Consider the following 19562-nt stretch of genomic DNA (forward strand, 5'->3'; position numbering starts at 1 on the left):
TCAGACCTTTGTTTTCTAACCTACAGCAGACTCTGTTTTATTTAACATCTTGTAACATTTTAATAGCAAATTTGATGCCAAGTCTTAATTGGTCATATTTTTTGGCATATCTCAGTTGTGCTACTTTCTCAGGCACATTATAATTCACTGATGTAACAGTATAGCAAAATATTACATCATCGTGATTTCCAGAGGGATCCATATGCAGTTCATGAATTCACAGATCGGTAGAAATGACAATGCTTAAACTAATTCTATCAATTGTGATTTTTTTTATTATTGCCTGCAAATGCTAAGGTAATTAACACAAAATTAATAGTATAAAAGCAAAGAAAGTCTAACAAAAAACAGGCAGTCTTAGCTGTGTTGGTATGATGTGATTCAGTTATGTGTATATATATATATATATATATATATATATATATATAAAAGATATATATATATATATTCATTCATATATGGAAATGCTGCCTTTCCTATTAGATCATATTGATGTTTTATTAATAGTTTGTTAAAGTATTGATTGAATAATACTTCAGTATAAAGGCCATGTGTAAGAAAGCAGGGATCGCATATTTCTACTGAAAACAGTAGGAAAGGGTCAAACATAGCTTCTAGATACGGTCTTTTTCATATTGGATATCAAGTATGAACAGAGGACATTGATACCATTGCAATACCTTAAACATGCTACGCACTGGGGATTACTTACTGAAGAAGCACTTATTGATTTTGGTTAACATTTGTTATCTTCATATCTGCAATCATCTGTAGAAGATGGTTCTGCTTTTTGAACTTCTGAGCATGATTGGGTCTTAAAAATGAACACAGCTGTACTTATTTTTACTGACAGTAAAAAAAATACATCTTCCACTCCAAGGGGAAGTTCCGCTCTAAGCACTGGTCCCCCCGCTCCCCATGACAAATTGTCACCTTTGGGGAGCTGTACTCGGTTTTGGCAAGTGCCCGCTCCAACTGCATAGGCAATGGGAAACGGAAGTTCTCCCCCCCCCACGCAGTCTTCACGTAACAGGTCCCAGAAGACTGCTTGACCATTCACAGTGTGCAGCGCTACTCGCAGGTGAGTATACTGCTGGATCGTGGGACAGGTGAGTGGCTATTTTTTAAGTTTTTGTAGCTGCTGGCTTTTATTTTTTCAGAGGAGACTGTAACTCCGCTTTAAGCCCGGGTTTACACTTGTTCGGTGCAACATATCGCATGTAATTCGCACAGGAACAGCACCGCATTCCTGTGCAAATCACATGCAAATTCTGTACGGTGCAATTTGAGCCATACATTATGGCTCAAATTGCACCGCATCCGCACCAAAAAGGTGCAGGACCCTTTTTTTGGTCCGCACTAGAATTGGATTGCATAAGTATTCACACCCATGCGATCTAATTCTGCACATCGCACTGCGTTTTGCGGATTGATTTCGGGGTGTTGTTAATTTAACATACACACCGGCATAGGTTCCCGTGAACGGGGTGCGATTTTGAACTCCTCCTACAAGTATAACCAGTGTTCAGCTGGACACTGACATAAGTCACAAGACTGCTATATTTGCTGATGAGAAAAGGTATGTAGCAGTTTATATTTGCTAAAATAATTGCATTTCCATGTTCTGTGTACTGTGGGGGACCAGATATAGTGAATTCAGGTAAAGGGGTTTAGTAACACTTTAGGTGAAAATAGCGATTTGATGAACATTTTGCGCAAGTATTGAGAGACCTAAAAAGTCAGTAGATTTGATGAACATTTTGCGCAAGTATTGAGAGACCTAAAAAGTCAGTAGCACATTTTTTTCTATAGGTCATGTGCTTTCAGAAAATTTATGGTTTGGGCGGTCTTTTACAAATTCTGAAAGTTGTACGTGAAAAATAACCTCCAGATTTTTAAAATAATTTTTTTTATTTACAGTTTTGCATGACTTCCTTTTTTCCCATTTCACAAAAAGGCACAATGTAAAATGTATTATATTTGTTATTTATAACTCAGTACAGTTTTAATTTTTATATTCAGTGAGAATTTAGCAGAGATTTTATACATTTTGTCATGCAATATTGATATTAGTGTATTTTTCATGAAAATATTTGATAAACATTTGCGCAAATATCACAGGGCCTACAAAATCAGTAGCGCCTTCTTTTTATTCTACTGGTCCTATGCTTTCAGAAACTATATGTTTTGGGGCTTTCACATATTGCGCAAAAAGGCGCAATTTAAAATGTACAAATATTTGTATTTGTATATTAACTCAATACAGGTTAAACTTTTATATTTAGCAGCAATTTTGGAAAATTATCTACACATAGGGTGGGGATGTTCTTGACATCATTGACCCAAAATGTCCATGTGGCCATATTAGGTCAATGATGTCATGAGCGTCCCATCCCTTTGTGTATGTGAAGCTATTGAGTGGGGAAACCTATGCCAAGAGCTCATTGGCCTGGCACTGGCAGTTGACTTTCAGGGTGGTTGAGCCCAGAGTTGAATCTAAGCTCATCTCTATTCCCAGCTATGAGAACATACAGTATGTAGCAATGCACAAACTAAATGCAGGCTCGCCTGGAGGTAGCCACTTCTTCCTATAAGGCTCCTTTACATTTGTGGCAAGGACTGCTGTTTGACAGGTGGTGAGCAGTCAATATGTTGCCTCCTTATCACCTGTATTAAAACCCTAAATGGTGCATCACTCCACCACTTCCAAGCTAGCCAGCAAAAAAAAACGACTGCTTTCAAATTATTATGTACATACACACAGATTTTCATTTACTGTACATTAAGTCCCTGCCTACAAGGAGCTTACAATCTCAGATATATATTTCACATACATACTAGGGACAACTTAGACAGGAGCCAATTAGCCCACCTATAAGTCTTTGGAGTGTTGGAGGAACCAGAGAACATGGAAACGCCATGCAGGTAGTGATTTGGTTGGGATTCAAACCCAGGACCCCAGTGGTATATGGCAGAAATGCTAACCACTAAGCCACTCAATCTTATTTCTACAGATACTACTGTAACTGGCTTATTGTATATAAAGTGTACAGCAGTACACAGTTTGTATAACATAGGAAATACAGACATGTAACATGATTTACAATACACCTTAGACACAATGACTGTGTGCCTTTGATAATAAATTATTTTATGACTATGGCTAACAGTAAGTGCAAAGCAGGACACCTTTGGTGAAATAGTCAGTGTCATGCCATTTATACCTATTAGTGGTAAAAATAGGACAGCTTCTCCTATATTTACATAACCAAGAGCTCTGACCATCTGCAACACATGAAAGCTAAATTAAATTTCTGCTCCAGAGTGAATCTATCACTTTGTTATTTATCTGATAATGTTTCCTTCTCTAGAAGATGTCCAAATGTAATTTGTCGGGGATTATTTGTTGATCCTGATGCAGGAGATAAAACATAATTAAGAGTAATGTGAGATAAAGGAAATCAAAATCAAAGATTAATTCTAATATTAGTACACACAAATAATATTTTTAATGAGCACTAAGGCTCCGTTCACACCTATGCAGTTTGCTTTTTGTCCATATTGCAGTGCTTTCCGTAATTCGTTTTGCGTTTTTCTACACGCGTTTTTGGCGAGTTTTTACTGTGTTTTGTTTTTTTTTTAAAGTGAAAATTTGTTTTTGCTGAGCAGAATAAGAATGCAAAATGCATTAAAAAGCAGGAAAAACTCACTACCATACATTTCAACAGATACTCCATTGAACTCTATTGTAGCAAAAACACTGCTTTTTGCTTTTAAAAAAGTCCCTGACCCTTTCCAAAAATGCAGCAACTCAAAAAAGCATAGATGTGAACATGTTCCATAGGAAACCATGTTAAATGGACTGTAGTGTGTTTCTGCAAAAAGAACTAAAAACCGCATTGGTGCGAACGAAGCCTAAAATAAGCGGGGAAGGTTTAGATTTTTTTTGAGGGGGAGGGGGATGTTATTGCTGTTGGATTTTTATCCTATTAAGGCGTCACTTCCGGTTCCAATGACTACATAGAAAGTACGACCAAGTTTGGGCTTGCATCTAAACTGCTGCACCTTTGAAAATTGATCCATGCTCTTTTGAGTATTATCAAGCCTTTCATATGTACTGTCAATGTCCAAACTGTCCAAATTTCGAGTCTGTATTTGATGTTTTCTGGATACCATCATGATTGCAAGTATATTAGCTTGATTCAGCTTTGCCTAATCTTACCTTCTTAAAGAATTTGGTGACATTTAACCAAATAATCATCTCTCCTGGGATCACACCCACACATCATTTCTAATTTTCAACAAACCCAACAAGACTGTGCTGGGTGAGACAGGGGAGGCACCAGACAGGCCTGCACAATGCTGTGTCCTAGTTTACTAAAGTTGGATGTGATCTGATGTCATTGGTATGCAACCTCTTGCTTTCCAATTGAGTTCATAGAGCATGGTCGGGGATCCATTTGGTCAGCACTAGAGATGCACTGATAACACTTTTTTAAGACTGAGTACGAGCAACGATACTTTTCCTCAAGTACGAGCCAATACCAATTACCGGTACCTATTTTTAGGGACATGTAACAGGACTCACCAACAGAAGTATAGAAAGAGACATGTAACAGGACCAGGGGCGGACTGACCATTTGGAAACTCGGGCACTGCCTGAGGGCCTGGGGTCAGTAGGGGGCCCCATGAGATGCCCCTGCTACCTTTTTCATAGGCTTTTTTGAGTTTGGGCAAGTACACAGGGGCCCCATGATCCCCTATTGCCCGGGGGCCCCATGAGTTGTCAGTTCACCCCTGAACAGGACTCAGTGCCAGAAGTACAGCAAGGGACATGTAACAGGACTGAGGACTCACCAACAGAAGTACATCAAGGGACATGTAACAGGACTGAGGACTCACCAGTAGAAGTACATCAAGGGACATGTAACAGGACTGAAGACTCACCAACAGAAGTGCATTAAGGGACATGTAACAGGACTGAAGACTCACCAACAGAAGTACATCAAGGGGCATGTAACAGGGCTGAGGACTCACCAACAGAAGTACATAAAGGGACATGTAACAGCACTGAGGACTCACCAACAGAAGTACATCAAGGGACATGTAACAGGACTGAGGACTCACCAGTAGAAGTACATCAAGGGACATGTAACAGGACTGAGGACTCACCAACAGAAATACATCAAGGGACATGTAACAGGACTGAGGACTCACCAGTAGAAGTACATCAAGGGACATGTAACAGGACTGTGGACTCACCAACAGAAGTGCATCAAGGGGCATGTAACAGCACTGAGGACTCACCAACAGAAGTACATCAAGGGACATCTAACAGCACTGAGCACTCAGCAACAGAAGTGCATCAAGGGACATGTAACAGGACTGAAGACTCACCAACAGAAGTGCATCAAGGGACATGTAACAGGACTGAAGACTCACCAACAGAAGTGCATCAAGCAACATGTAACAGGACTGAGGACTCACCAACAGAAGTACATCAAGGGGCATGTAACAGCACCGAGGACTCACCAACAGAAGTGCATCAAGGGACATGTAACAGGACTGAGGACTCACCAGCAGAAGTACATAAAGGGACATGTAACAGGACCGAGGACTCACCAACAGAAGTACATCAAGGGACATGTAACAGCACCGAGGACTCACCAGCAGAAATACATCAAGGGACATGTAACAGGACTAAAGACTCACCAACAGAAGTACATCAAGGGACATGTAACAGCATTGAGCACTCACCAACAGAAGTACATCAAGGGACATGTAACAGGACTGGCAGAAGTACAGCAAGGCACATAACTTATCGCCAGAAATACTGCAGTCAGCAAGGGACATGTACAACAGTCAGGGAGGGACATGTACAGCAGTCAGCAAGGGAGATGTAAGCACTCAGCGGTGCCATGTGGGGGAATGTATCCCTCTACGCCTCCATTCTGATTACTGATACTCTTACAAATGCCTAGTATTGGTATCAGTGCATCCCTACTTAGCACCCAGAGTTCCAGAGGTGAGGAGTTTTCATACAGACTTGTAGCAAGGACATCTCTCTACATGTCATCTCATTTCATAGACTGAATATATCCCAACACATAGTTACATAGTTATAGTTAGTTTAAACACAGGCACATATCCATTGATTTTAGTGAAAAGACAACCATAAATCCATTAAAAACTTAAATCTTTAGAAACCTAACCCCACAGTTGATCCAGAGGGTGGCCCTTATTAAATATGGTCCAATTTACCATTTTGCATCCAAGACAATTGTTTTACACATGTCAAAATTAGCAATTTTAGCTAGAATATTACTTATATATCATGAAAGCAGAGACCCTAGAGAATAAAATGGTGACAGTTGCAATTTTTTTTATGTTGCACAATATTTGTGCAGCTGTTTATCAAAGCATAATTTCAGGGAAAAATGCACTAAAATGAAACTTAGTGCACACAAACACAACATAACACCCAATGTTTTGGTAAAATATAAAAGATGGGGTTGCATTAAGTAAATAAATACCAAACATGTCAAGACAAAAAATTGCATGTATCTGAGAAATGGCAAAACACTGCAGTACCTACAATTTTTCATAGGTGATGCTCTTAAAGCCTTTAGTGTGAATTCACACATGTGCGGTGTGAATTGAAGCTCCGTTTTCATGGCTAATTCACAAAGTAGTTGTTCAGCAGTTCAGATCTGGTTCAGATCAGGTTTAAATCAGGATCAGGTCAGGATTTTATCCTGTTCACAAGGGATGACATGCAATTCAGAAGCATTCCCATAGAATTCAATGAGACTAAATTCACACCTGAGCCGGACCACACTGCTCAGAAATCTGACAGGACTCTTTTTCAATTTGCACTGAATCTGCGCTCCAGTTGCACCACATCACCACATATATGTGGACAGGAACATGTCGTTCAAATTGGATGCTGTTCAAAATGCATCCAATTCACATATATGTGAACCAGCTCTCACAGTTTACAGCAATGGTCTCCACACTTCGTCCCTTTGCTTGCTTTTACCCGGCCCTTGCAACACTATTCCTCCTACTGACACCTACAATGGGGGCAAAATTCTTGCCACTGACACCAACAATGGGGCACTATTTCTCCCATTGATACCAATGATGGGGCACTATTCCTCCCTTTGATACCAATGATGGGGCACTATTCTTCCCACTGATACCAACGATGGGGAACTATTCCTCCCACTGATACCAACAATGGGGAACTATTCCTCCCACTTACACCAGTGATGGGGCACTATTCCTCCCACTGATATCGACAATGGGGAACTATTCCTCCCACTTACACCAGTGATGAGGCACTATTCCTTCCAATGAGACCAATGATAGGGCACTATTCCTCCCACTGACACCAGCATTGGAGCATTATTCCTCCTGCTGACACCAACAATAAAGCACTATTCCTCCCAGACATTTATTTGCATTCGTGTGTTTGCCTGGGGGCAGGGGGTTTGGGGTGCAATACAGTGTTTTACTACTATTTTTATTTTTTTAATTGCAGTTTCATTGTTTAACACTTTTTTTTACAGCTGTGTCTATGAGCTTGTTTTAACCACTTCAAATCCAGGCAGTTTAAAAACGGGCTAACAGTGGCACAGTTTTTTACTACTATTTAAATTTTTTTAATGACAGTTTATTTTTTTTTACTCTTTTTTTTGCAACTGCAGCTATGAGCTTACTTTAACCTATTCAAATCCAGCCAGTTTAAAAATGGGCTAACAGTGGCAAATTGCAAGAAATTTCTTCCTCATTCCTAATAAATTCAGATCATTCCCGAATCAACAATCTTCTGTGTTCTTTCCTATCAATATTAATAACTAGCTATATTTTATGCATTTAGAAACACATCCAGCCTTTTCTTTGCTTCCCCTGACATGCAAATAGCTAAGAAACAGTTACTGACTATTGATATTAAACTGTATTTGCTTTGCCGTGCAAAACCTTTATTTGCGCTGTTCATTTTCCTCTGCTTGAAATGTAACAACTATTAATCATTTACAACGTGCATACGCAAGTCATGTGATTCATTTTAATAACTTTTTAAATAAATCCCCAGAAACAGATGGTGAGGAGGCGTGCTGTTTACCACATCACAATGAAACTGAGGTACCTTCATTGGACATCAGGCTTTATTCCACTATACAGAACACGGCATTATGTGTTAGAATAAGTCCCTGCCATCAATGCAGTCCTGGGTCTGTGCCGTCTACTGTAGAGTGCTTGTGTAGTGTGGAAATGGAACATTACACTGTGTCTGACAGAAGGCCATACATTACCAAGGGAATCATTTACTTTACAGCCTTGCATTTAGACTATTTCAGATATTTCCTTCCTTCCTCAAGGTTTTCTTTCCTCCAGTCCCTCCTACCATGTATCCCCATGTGGTGTATTCCTGAAGCGTTTGGATTCAACACTGGAGGTTATATTTGTTGACGCAGAGCATAGTGATATTCATGGTTCAGTGCATTCTTCAAGCTGCCTGTCATTCCTATGACTGCCAGAAAACATTTTTCAAATTATTCATGAGCAAGAAAGCTCAAACCCTTCAAATTCTCAATCTTCAGACAGTGGTCCAATTAATAGCGTTTAATGTGCTATTTAACCCCTTCACGACTAAGGGTAAAACAAATCTTAAAGCCTAAGTTAAATTTTACAACTTTGACATGTGTTAGTAAAACTGTACATATCATCACAACTACTTTGTACATCCAGGTGGATTATACCTTGTTTTTTTTCAAGACAAATTGGGCTTTCATTTGGTGGTAAATGGTAATGAATATCTGATGATTTTTTTATTATCAAAGGAAAACTGGCTCAAAATAGTAAAAAAAAATCTTTTTTTTTTATTTAGCTGTGTGTTCCTTGTTACTGCCATAACCTACCACCGAAGAACAACCCAAAATAAATTTCCCAGCTCTTGACGATTGCAGCAATACCGTATATGTGTATGTTATTTGTTGTTTGTACCTGTACTACAGCCCAGAAACAATAGTATGCATTTGGTTTTTGTTTTTTTTTACCTAAAACACATGGACACTGACACTAACTGACACTGATACCAATTAAAAAAAACAGACAAACTGACCTTTGATTCTGACCTTTGACCCTGACCTTGACCCAAACACTAACCCTGGCCCTGAACTAGATCAAACCTTGATCTAGGTATTTTTTCTTTTATTTTTTAATATTTATTTATCTTTTTTTTTTTTTACAAACACTTGGTTTGTTTTCTCTCTGCAAGGAGAGAGAGAGGTGCAATGTATCTCTCTACTCCATTCAGAGAGAAAAAAAAACACGGGGAGTGGGCTTCACAGTGACTGCTCACTGTGATAGCCAATAGGAGGCTATCACAGTTATAATGTGACCCGGAATTTTGAGTCCTAACAATCGGGACATGGGTATCTCGGTGACACCCCAGTCTTTGTGCTGGGAGTGCACTGTGCATCACGCTCCCAGCACAAAGACAGGTATGCAAATATGCGGCCCGATGGAAAAAAGCCCAGTTCTGTGAGGCCACATATTTGTGTGACGTCGGCCTGAAGGGGTTAATAAAACAGAGCAAAGAGTGATGATAATATACAGAGTGCAGTAACCCATGGTAAATAAGCAGAGTACATACTAATTATTTCTCTGGGTATTTTCACTCTCTGGTTTCATTTACATGGCCGCAGAGGGCTGTACAATGTATAAAGGAGCATGACTTCTTTATAGGTGCTTGTGTACAGCCACAGACAACAGCCTGTACAAATCAATGACAGGCTGACAGACACACATCCGAGGATTTACATCCATACAGGGATGCATGAGTGACTCTGGACACAAACTGTCTGCTATCTACTCATCCATCCCGTTCCCCTATGACTCTCAAGCATTGAAATCACGCTTCTTTTGTGTGCTGTATGGGCCTCTGTTGCCATGTGAATGAGGTCTAGATATTTCTTTTTTGATAATTAAATATAACAAAACATTAATTAAACAAAAATCATAGTATCTAATGGGAAGTGGCCATACAAGTATCTGTTAAAGGCTTTGCCTTGTACCCCTGTTGTGTTACACTATTTGATTTATTATTATTTCTCTGTGACCATCATTTGTTTATTATTGCTCTGTCTCTTTAAGCTGGCTCCTTCTGTCTAAGCTGAGCTCTTTCTCTCATCATACTTGTGCATACTCTCCCCCACCTCTCTCTGTAATCATTCCAATGTATCTTGTCTTCCTGAATGCATCTTTCCATGAGGCTTAGAACGGTAATGTTTTTCTACCTATGATTATTCTCCATTAAACGGAACATTCAAATGGGTTTCCTCATCTGACTTGCTCAATATGTGAGTTTATTCATTGAGTTAAACTGACCCGATGCAAGGGATACATTTAACGCCATGTGGTATAGCTGTATACATCGCTGGAGATAAAGTTTATGGCCTGGTAGTTGTGTCAGAATAACCCCAATCTTGACACATAATCTGCACCATCAGAGAACAAACTGGAAAAGCTAAGGTGTATGGCCTTTTTCACATGGGTGTTCCGATTGGGTCCACCTGCCCATTTTCCATTCTCCTCTATGGAGCGGCGGGTGTAAACGGACATCCAATCCAACCTGCAAAAAGCCAAGGAGAGCTTCAAAACAAAGAGATGGGTAGCTGCACACTGTAGCAAAAACTCCAATATTGTATTCTATCAGTAATTCCAGGTAAAACATCACAGCATAACAGTCAGGGAGATATGCATGCTGACACATTTCACACTCTAAGACTCTTACCCATAACATCATGAGTGTGTAGCAGTGGCACTATTCCTGTAGGAGCCGCAGGAGTACCATCCAGGTCCTCCCCAAAATCTTTGCCTCGCAGCCAGGCACTTAGGCTCATTCACACATTTCTTCAATGATCAGTCTAGGGGTGTTGTTTTTGTTGCTTTTATTTTTGGAGAACTTGGATAGGGATGGGGGAATTAGGTGGGATACTCCAAAAACAAGATCTATGTACAACTTGAGGACTTTAGGTATTCTTTCAGATAAGCGCCTTGGAGTGTGAATAGTGTCAACATGCATATCTCCCTGGTTGTGGTGCTGTGATATTTTTACCCGGCATTACTGGTATAATAAAGTATTGACGTTTTTGCTACAGTGTACGGCTTACCACCACTTTGTTTTGTTGGTATGGCAATAAATGGCCTGATCCTGCCACAAATGTGATGACTAAACCTAATGCTAAGCAAGGATCAGGCTATGTAAAGACTAACCTAAGGTGTGGTAACAAACCTTTTTTAACTTTGGAAGCTCTTATTATGAATTAGAAAGAATTTTCAACTTGCAAGAAAATCTATAGGTAAAGTAAAGGAACCAGTATGTTGAACAAAGGCAGGCAGATATGCCTCAGCCTCTTTTTCTAATGGAGACATGCTTTTTATACTGTAGCTAGCCTAAAGTTGGGTATGCACTTGTAGATTTTTGTTTGGATAGTTTGCCTCTTTAAGAACGTTTGCTCAATTTTATAATCATTAGTGGGGTCAAATCAACATTCGCTTTCAGCCACAGTGCTGAGAAAATTTGAGTGAATTGGAAAATTTTCTCTAATGAACAAAATTCTAACAGTGTATGTAGTTTTAGTTCAGCAATGTACATGATCTCTAAAATTGAAAGCTACAAGCAAATTACATTTTGAATGGCAGTCCTCAAGCCATGTAAGCATTTGTTCATAAATCTACTAGCTTATACCCAGCTTTAGATGAAGCATTTACAAGTGATAACCTGAGTCTTTATGGATTGTGCATGGGATCAGGGGCGGACTGACCATTTGGAAACTCGGGCACTGCCCGAGGGCCCGGGGTCAGTAGGGGGCCCCATGAGATGCCCCTGGTACCTTTTTCATAGGCTTTTTTGAGTTTGGGCAAGGACACAGGGGCCCCCTGATCCCCTATTGCCCGGGGGCCCCATGAGTTGTCAGTCTGCACCTGCATATGATTTTTTTTCTTTTTTAATGTGTTTTCTTGGACAATACCATAACTTCAATCAGTGTCTCTCAACCTTTTTCTGTCAAGATACCTTTTGAAATTATGCACAATCTCGAGGCACCCCATTATAAAATGTAAAAAAACTAAATTAACACTTTTACATATGCAGCAACATCAACAGACATAGGACACCCAATGCTAGAGGCCAAATGTTCTTCCAAAGCAAATACACCTTTGCACGCTGGTATTGACTAGTATTCCAGCATTTCTTATTCCTCATTTTGTCTCCCCCACTCAGGTAATGTGGCTCCATTACTGACAGAACGGATGTGGGGTCAAACAAAGAAGCTGGTGGCTGGACTGCACCGTGCCCAAGGTTGTAATGTTGCACAATGAAAATCTAAGGCTTAACAAAAGGTTTAAGGTGTAACAAAAAAGCAGAGTTGATCCACCCACTGGCTTGTATATGATTTGTGGGCAATTTGGGGCAAGTTTTAGGTATTTTGCCAAAGCAGTTCTGAAGAACCCAAAAGACACACCAGGGTAACTATGACACCTGATTGAAATATGCTGACTTAGATGTCCACACATTTAAAAAAGTGTTGCTTAACCACTTGCCCTCCTGAGGATTTACCCCCCCCCCCCCCCCCTTTGTGACCAGGCCTTTTTTGCGTTACGGCCCTGCGTTACTTTAACTGACAATTGCACGGTCATGCAACACTGCACCCACATGAAATTTACATTCTTTTTTTTCCCATGAATTGAGCTTTCTTTCAGTGGTATTTGATCGCCTGTGCATTTTTTACATTTGCTCTATAAAAAAAATGACCATTTTGAGAAAAAGAATATTTTTGACTTTTTGCTATTAAACATGTCCAGTAAAAAAATTTTAAAAATCAAATTTCATCATATATTTAGGCCAAAATGTATTTTGCAACATGAATTTGCTAAAAAAAATCCCAATACTTGTAAATTAATTGGTTTACGTGAAAGTTATAGCGTTTACAAATGGCGGTATATATACTGGGATTTTTTTTTGTTAATTTTTACTAGTAATGGCAGGGATCAGCGGGACAGTGGGACTACGGCGGACATTCTGACACTGGGGAGAACTGACTTGGTGTCACTGACATACCCAGTAACACCAATACAGCGATCAGTGCTAAAAAAAAAAGCACTGACACTCTACTAATGGCACTTGTGCAGAAAGGGGTTAACATGAGGGGCAATCAAATGCCTGAGCTGAAAGGGAGCAGAACTGTTAGTAGACAAAACAGTTCTCCCTGTTGAAGATCCTCGGTAATCACCGGGCGCCGGCGAGTAATCACCGACCGGGACCTGTGATTGACAGCCGTGGCCACAAATGGCGGCACTGGTAGGGCGCATGCCCACTACCCGGAAATGCTAAATCTCATATATATACACATGGTTTTGCGCACTCGTGCCACCCTGTAGCTGTATTTCTGCTATAGGGCGATCAGGAAGCGGTTAAACCATGACATTCCTATGTTTTTTCATTAACACTGTAGGCCAAAATTATGAGGGTTTTACTTCCTGCTAGGTTTAATTTCAAAATATCAAGCTGCAAAGAAGACTTATTTCCAAACTCTCCATAGATTGTGTTCTGTATTTAACCGTTACCCTTAACATTACTGTAATTGTGAACCATATTGTAACAAACTGAAACAAGCTACCCAGAAAACTTATTTCAAAACTCTGTGCAGAGTGTGTCTTGCATTTAAAGTGGTTGTAAACCTCAGACATGAAATTTCAACAATATCCCTCTACAGCAGTATAGCAGCCTTTCTCGACCTGTTTAACACAGGGGATCGCTTGAAATAATTTTTCAGGTTTAGAGAACCCCTGGTAAAAATTACTATATCTACAACTCATGATACAATAGTGTGATGGTCAGTAGGAAGAATGCTCCTTACACTTGTGGTCATTGGGAAGACCCCCCCCTACAGATAGCTAAAAGGATCATTGATGTCAGTGGGAACTTATCTGGGATGCAGAAATTGCTCTTTGCTCAAGGAGCCCCTAGCAACCCCTGGAGGAACCCTAGGGCTCAATGGAACCCTGGTTGAGAAACTCTGCTCTATAGCGTGTACTTGTCTCAACTCAGAATACTAAGTGTCATTTCTGTTTGCTTCCTCATTCCTCTGCTATCTGTATGGGTTACTTCTGACAAGTTTTCCTGATACCAAGAGAAACAAGGGTTATCTGGGAGGGATTTCCAGCAAACAGCCTGTGATTGACAGCCTCAGCTCTGTCCCTGTATGATGTAAGAAGGGGGGGGGGGGTCCAGCTCTCACTGAGGTCTTCAGAGTGTAACGTCAGATCCTTGCTCCCTGTTTTCTGAAATCTCAGACAAGCTGTATAAATGTGGCACTTTGAATGGATGTAGAGGAGAGAAGACTGCAGATAGACAGGTACAACTTATGTAGGAGGATATGTTTGATCTCTGTGTTCCAGCTGAGGCCAGTCACTTCAGTGGGGGGTATATGTAAGGGTCACAACCACTTTAACCATTAACCTTACTGTAAAACAGGTGGCAACATAACAGGGTGGGTGCAGTCTTGATTTGGAAGTTGTTGATTAGGAGTGACAATTTAATGTTGATGCATATAGGGAAGGGGGCAGTTCAGACAGACATCAGGCTGCAATGAAAACATCATGGTGGTTCTATCCCTTCATCTCCCTATCCAAAATCCCAAATCAAAATGTTTGCTAGAGTGACATTTTAACTCTAACATAAATGTAAGCAGCAAACAACAGCTGTGATACAAACATCACCCAGGCAGCATTGTACACAGTAAGACACTTCCTCATATGCACCATTATTGAGCTATACACCATCTATGGAGACATATGTACATACACTACACATATCTCTGTATAGAGTAAAAGACTGTATTCACTTTATTTTTATTGGATATGTGCACAAATACTCACTGTGTACATCAAGAACACACCTCAAGATAATAAGGGAGTGTTGAAATAAATTCCAGGCAAAGGAAGCAACCTGTAATAAAGAAGTTGCCATCTTTCCCTGGGGAGCCAACTTGCGTTGACAAGGGACCTGCCATCTCACTGCAAACAGCTCACATCCCAGCTGCCATGCTTCCATTTCTATGTTCACTACATACATGAAATGAACAGAATAAACTGAAGTGAGTTACTGAAACAGTAAATGTTAGCCCACTGGACGTGTTCACTTTACGCACCTAAATTAGAACTAAAGGTAAAAAAATAAAACAAATTGTGAACAGGCGGGTTCTTTCTTGCAGCTGACACATACAATGCCTTTTCTATAGTAAAAATAAATGTACCTGATAGTTTCCAGTCCTCTTCAAAACACATGTACAGCTCTGTTTAAATTTCCAGCATGGTGCCAGGATAAATGACTCTCACATATGCACAGTTAATGATGGCACCTTAAAAAGGCCAATCAAGATGGCCAAAGACTGACACCCAGGAGAAGCCTTGGAGAAGATGCCAGCAGCGGCGAGGGACCTTGTTAGTGTCGGTCTGTTGGAGCATAGGTGAGTATTCTTGACTTTAGGTTAAGTAGGTTAAAGATTTTGTTAAAATACCCTATACTATAAAGTACAGCAAAATAAAGTATACAAAAATTAAATTGAGCAACACACCATGTGTAATCTGTCCAGATAAATCATGAAGGATGGCTCTTTGCAACACTATTGTGTGCAGTTATGAGCAACAAATAAAAAATACACTCTGCTGTTGAATTTATAGAAATCTTGCCTGTCATCCATCATGAGTCATTCATTTCATGAAAATTAGGTTTCATAGGGTTTTATACAGGATTAAATGCAAGGAATATCCTCCATATAATCTCCACTGTTTAATTGCTTCTGAAACAATGCACAAATTGAGAAAGGGCATGTTTCGCTAACAGGGGTGGACTGACCATTTGGAAACTTGGGCACTGCCCAAGGGCCCGGGGTCAGTAGGGGGCCCCATGAGATGCCCCTGGTACCTATTTCATAGGCTTTTTTGAGTTTGGGCAAGGACACGGGGGCCCCATGATCCCCTATTGCCCGAGGGCCCCATGAGTTGTCAGTCCACCACTGACCTCAACATTGATGGAGAGGGGCAGGAGAGGGTCAAAAAAAGATGCTGTGCAGGCAGCTGACATCCTCCTTATCAACTAATGATATCATTGGTTGTCAGGACGCTGGCGGCTAGAAGGTCGTAATCGTGCACAATGAAATCCTGTGGCTTTGTGTAACTAAAAGGCAAGGTTGTTCCACCCGCTGGCTTGTATACAAGTTTTGGGCAATTTTTAGACATTTTGCCAAGGTGCCCCTGAAGAAACCTCAAGGCATCCCAGGGTGCATGGGCATCCTGCTTAAGAAAGGCTGAAGTAGGGATAGTTAAAATCTCATGGGGCCAGTTCACTTGAGCTGTGCCACTGGTGTGCAGTAAGATGACAGCAGTGCCAACAAGGGTACATTGCACTGTTTACTTGTAATTTATAGGATCTTTATTGAAATGTCACAAAGTGACCTCTAATTAAGTTTTATTGACACAACGCCATGTAAAGTGGTGACTTGCATCGCACTGAAAAAAATTACTTTGTGCTATACTTTTTTCAGGGCACACTGCTGTAATATGTTGCTGTGAACTGGTCTGCAGGAGACAAACATATGGCCTAATCTTGCGGTGGGACTGAGCTGGAAATAGCTGCCCAGTGCAGTCCCACCGCCCCAGTGTGAATGGACCCTTACAGCTTATAATTTGCTGTCTGTGTTCGGCTGCATATGTATAAAGAAAGCGGCAGTTACCTAGCAGGGAAGCAGACAGAAATACATTCCTGACAGGTTTTCTAAGGTTGGTCCATCCAATCTAAAATTCAAAAAAATTTAAAAATTTAAAAACTGGCTTTCGATACACTCCAACTGAAGCACTGAACCAAACAAAGGCTGGTATGAGACTTTTTAGTAATACCCTTTCTTTTTAGTAATACAGTTCAGCTGTATAAATGTCCTTAACTAAACTGGGTCTGGCATAGTAAAAATAAAGCATTCAAATATAGAGTTATTTTAATTAAGATTAAACAAATATATTTAATATTGTGGTTTTAGAGGGCAATATAGTATAATATAAAACCTTCCTTTGGTTTGAAAATGAATGAGAGAGAGAGGAAAAGATACCAGTGGCTCTCTGGAAATTGTAAGACTAATGAGGGAGACAATTTATAGACAATGTCATCATCCTTTAAGAGGCAGGTGTACAGAGCACTGAATTAGAGACCTCAGAAGAGCGAGCAGCAAGGTATGAGTACGGGAAGGCTTCTCCACACTGATTTATTGTTTTCTCTGGGTTAACGTTACATTGAATATAGGTTTTAGGATCAACTGACAGGTAAGTTTTCTTTCAGAATATGTATACGTTAGGCATTTGTTTCCTTTTCAAGATGCTAGTGCCATGTTGTGCAGGTAAATGTGATAGAAACATTTATGGAAGCTACCATAGATACAGTAATATTAATAACAATGTATATATCATATGTATATAGTATTCCTTATTTTCTGTATAGAGTGGTGCATGTCATTGAGTTTTTCTATGAGGATATTGCTGGTCTATTTATATATAGAGTTTTATAAATACTTTTGAGTTTATTGATTTTACAGTAGTTGAACCTATTGTAGGCATCATCTGATACATAGGCAGAAGTATGCTAACCTAACCTGATGTCCAAATGAATGTAATAGTTAAAGTACCTTAGATTGTACGCCCATTGAGGGTTAGGGACTGATGTGAATGTACAGTATATGTATGTAAAGCGCTGCGTAAATTGACGGTGCTATACAAGTACCTGTAATAATAATAATAATAATAAGTGGAGCTCCAGATTATTTATTTATTTCAGGCACTTGTATAGCGCTGTCAATTTTTGCAGCACTTTACATATATATTGTACATTCACATCAGTCTCTAACCCTCAGGGAGTGTACAATCTAAGGCCCCTAACTTACATTCATACATACACATACTAGACAGGATCCAATTAACCTACCAGCATGTCTTTGGAGTGTGGGAGGAAACCGGAGTACCCGGAGGAAACCCACACAGGCACAACATGCAAACTCCAGGCAGGTGGTGCCATGCGTGGGATTCAAGCCAACGACCATCGTACTGCCAGGCAGACGTGCTAACCACTTAGATAAAACTTTTTTCTAACAGAGTGGGAAAGAATTACATCCCTTTTGCTGTTTGTGTCCTTGTTGGGGAGATTTCACCTCACTAACTACCCTCACTAGTGCTCACTGAAAGAGGTGTTTGCATTACACATGATTCCTCATATGTTATAAGAGATAGACAATAGACCGATTTGTCCTCACTTTCTTCTCTGTAACAATAGTTTGCCAACAGGGGTGCCCGACAGCAGTACCTGACATAAATTATAACCCTTCCACTTATCAAAAATAAAACAAATTTACACTGGAATTTCCTGTCTGAACAAGATATAATAGAATATTTTGCATCTACCTTTTACCCCAAAAGAATTGTTAAAATAATATTCAGGTTTCAGGGAGCCCTGGATAAAATTAATTCAATAGAAGTTAGTGGGAAAAATGCTTCTTAAATTGGTAGTCATTTGGAAGAATGCCCCCCTTATGGTAGTGGTTAGAATGTTCCCCTTATAGACAAGCTAAAAAGATCATTGATATTCCCAGAACCATGTAGGCACCATCAGATGAGAGCTTAGTCAGCCACAGCTCAAGGAACCCCTAGGAAACTCTTGAAGAACTGTGGTTGAGAATGGCTGATCTACCTAATATGAAAACATTGCTGTTATTGTGCTTTTACTGTATTAATTGTATAGGTTAGATACATAGTACAAATCTACAATATAGAGCAGCACTGTTACACCAGAAAAAATCAGAAAAAAACAGTGCAGCGTTATAATATTACACAGTGTAAGTTGGAAAAAAATATTGAATAATACTCAATAAATATTAATAAATTAATAAATCATTAATAAATAGTTATAATAGATATAAGTGAATGAAGCGCTATGATGGGCGCAAAAAAGTAGGTGAAACTGTGAAAAGTCTTATAACAAAAAAGTGTTCATGAAATAGTGAAGGCTTGACACAATCAGGTCAAAACAAGTCCTAATGCACAAGTGATATCCAATAAATCCGTGTGGCTTTATCCGTGCGGAAGATTGTAAGAAATGCGCACTCACCAGATGCACATAATTAAAGCGCAATATGTTGAACAAGAATCTGCAGGAAGCCCACTTTAAATGGATCTGACAGACATCGTGGAACCAGGATCCTCCTCTGGAAACAAACCTCCTCTGCAACCACGCTTCCACTGGGGTCCTGGAAATCATTAGCTCACACCAGAGCTCCTCTGCTGCCACTTCCACCAATGTCTCCTCTCTACTTCCTCCCCTACTGTTAAAAAACATGTTCTTACTTTAACTTAAAAAAAAAAATCAGGTATGCATAATTTCTAAATAGTTGCCTGTCCTGGGGAACTGGTAACAGGGCGGTGCAATCAAAGAGGCCATATTCTACAAACATCAG

The 19562-nt window shown here is 39.9% G+C and overlaps 1 protein-coding gene across 1 annotated transcript in view; it reads left to right on the top strand.

The window, feature by feature from the left end:
• PTPRR (protein tyrosine phosphatase receptor type R) overlaps positions 1–19562 on the top strand; it is a 227503-nt gene that overhangs the window by 55116 nt on the left and 152825 nt on the right. The window lies entirely within an intron of this gene.

This window comes from Staurois parvus, unplaced genomic scaffold (assembly GCF_062004578.1).
Source record: "Staurois parvus isolate SC_StPar_1 unplaced genomic scaffold, SC_StPar_1.0 ptg000147l, whole genome shotgun sequence".
NCBI lineage: Eukaryota > Metazoa > Chordata > Amphibia > Anura > Ranidae > Staurois > Staurois parvus.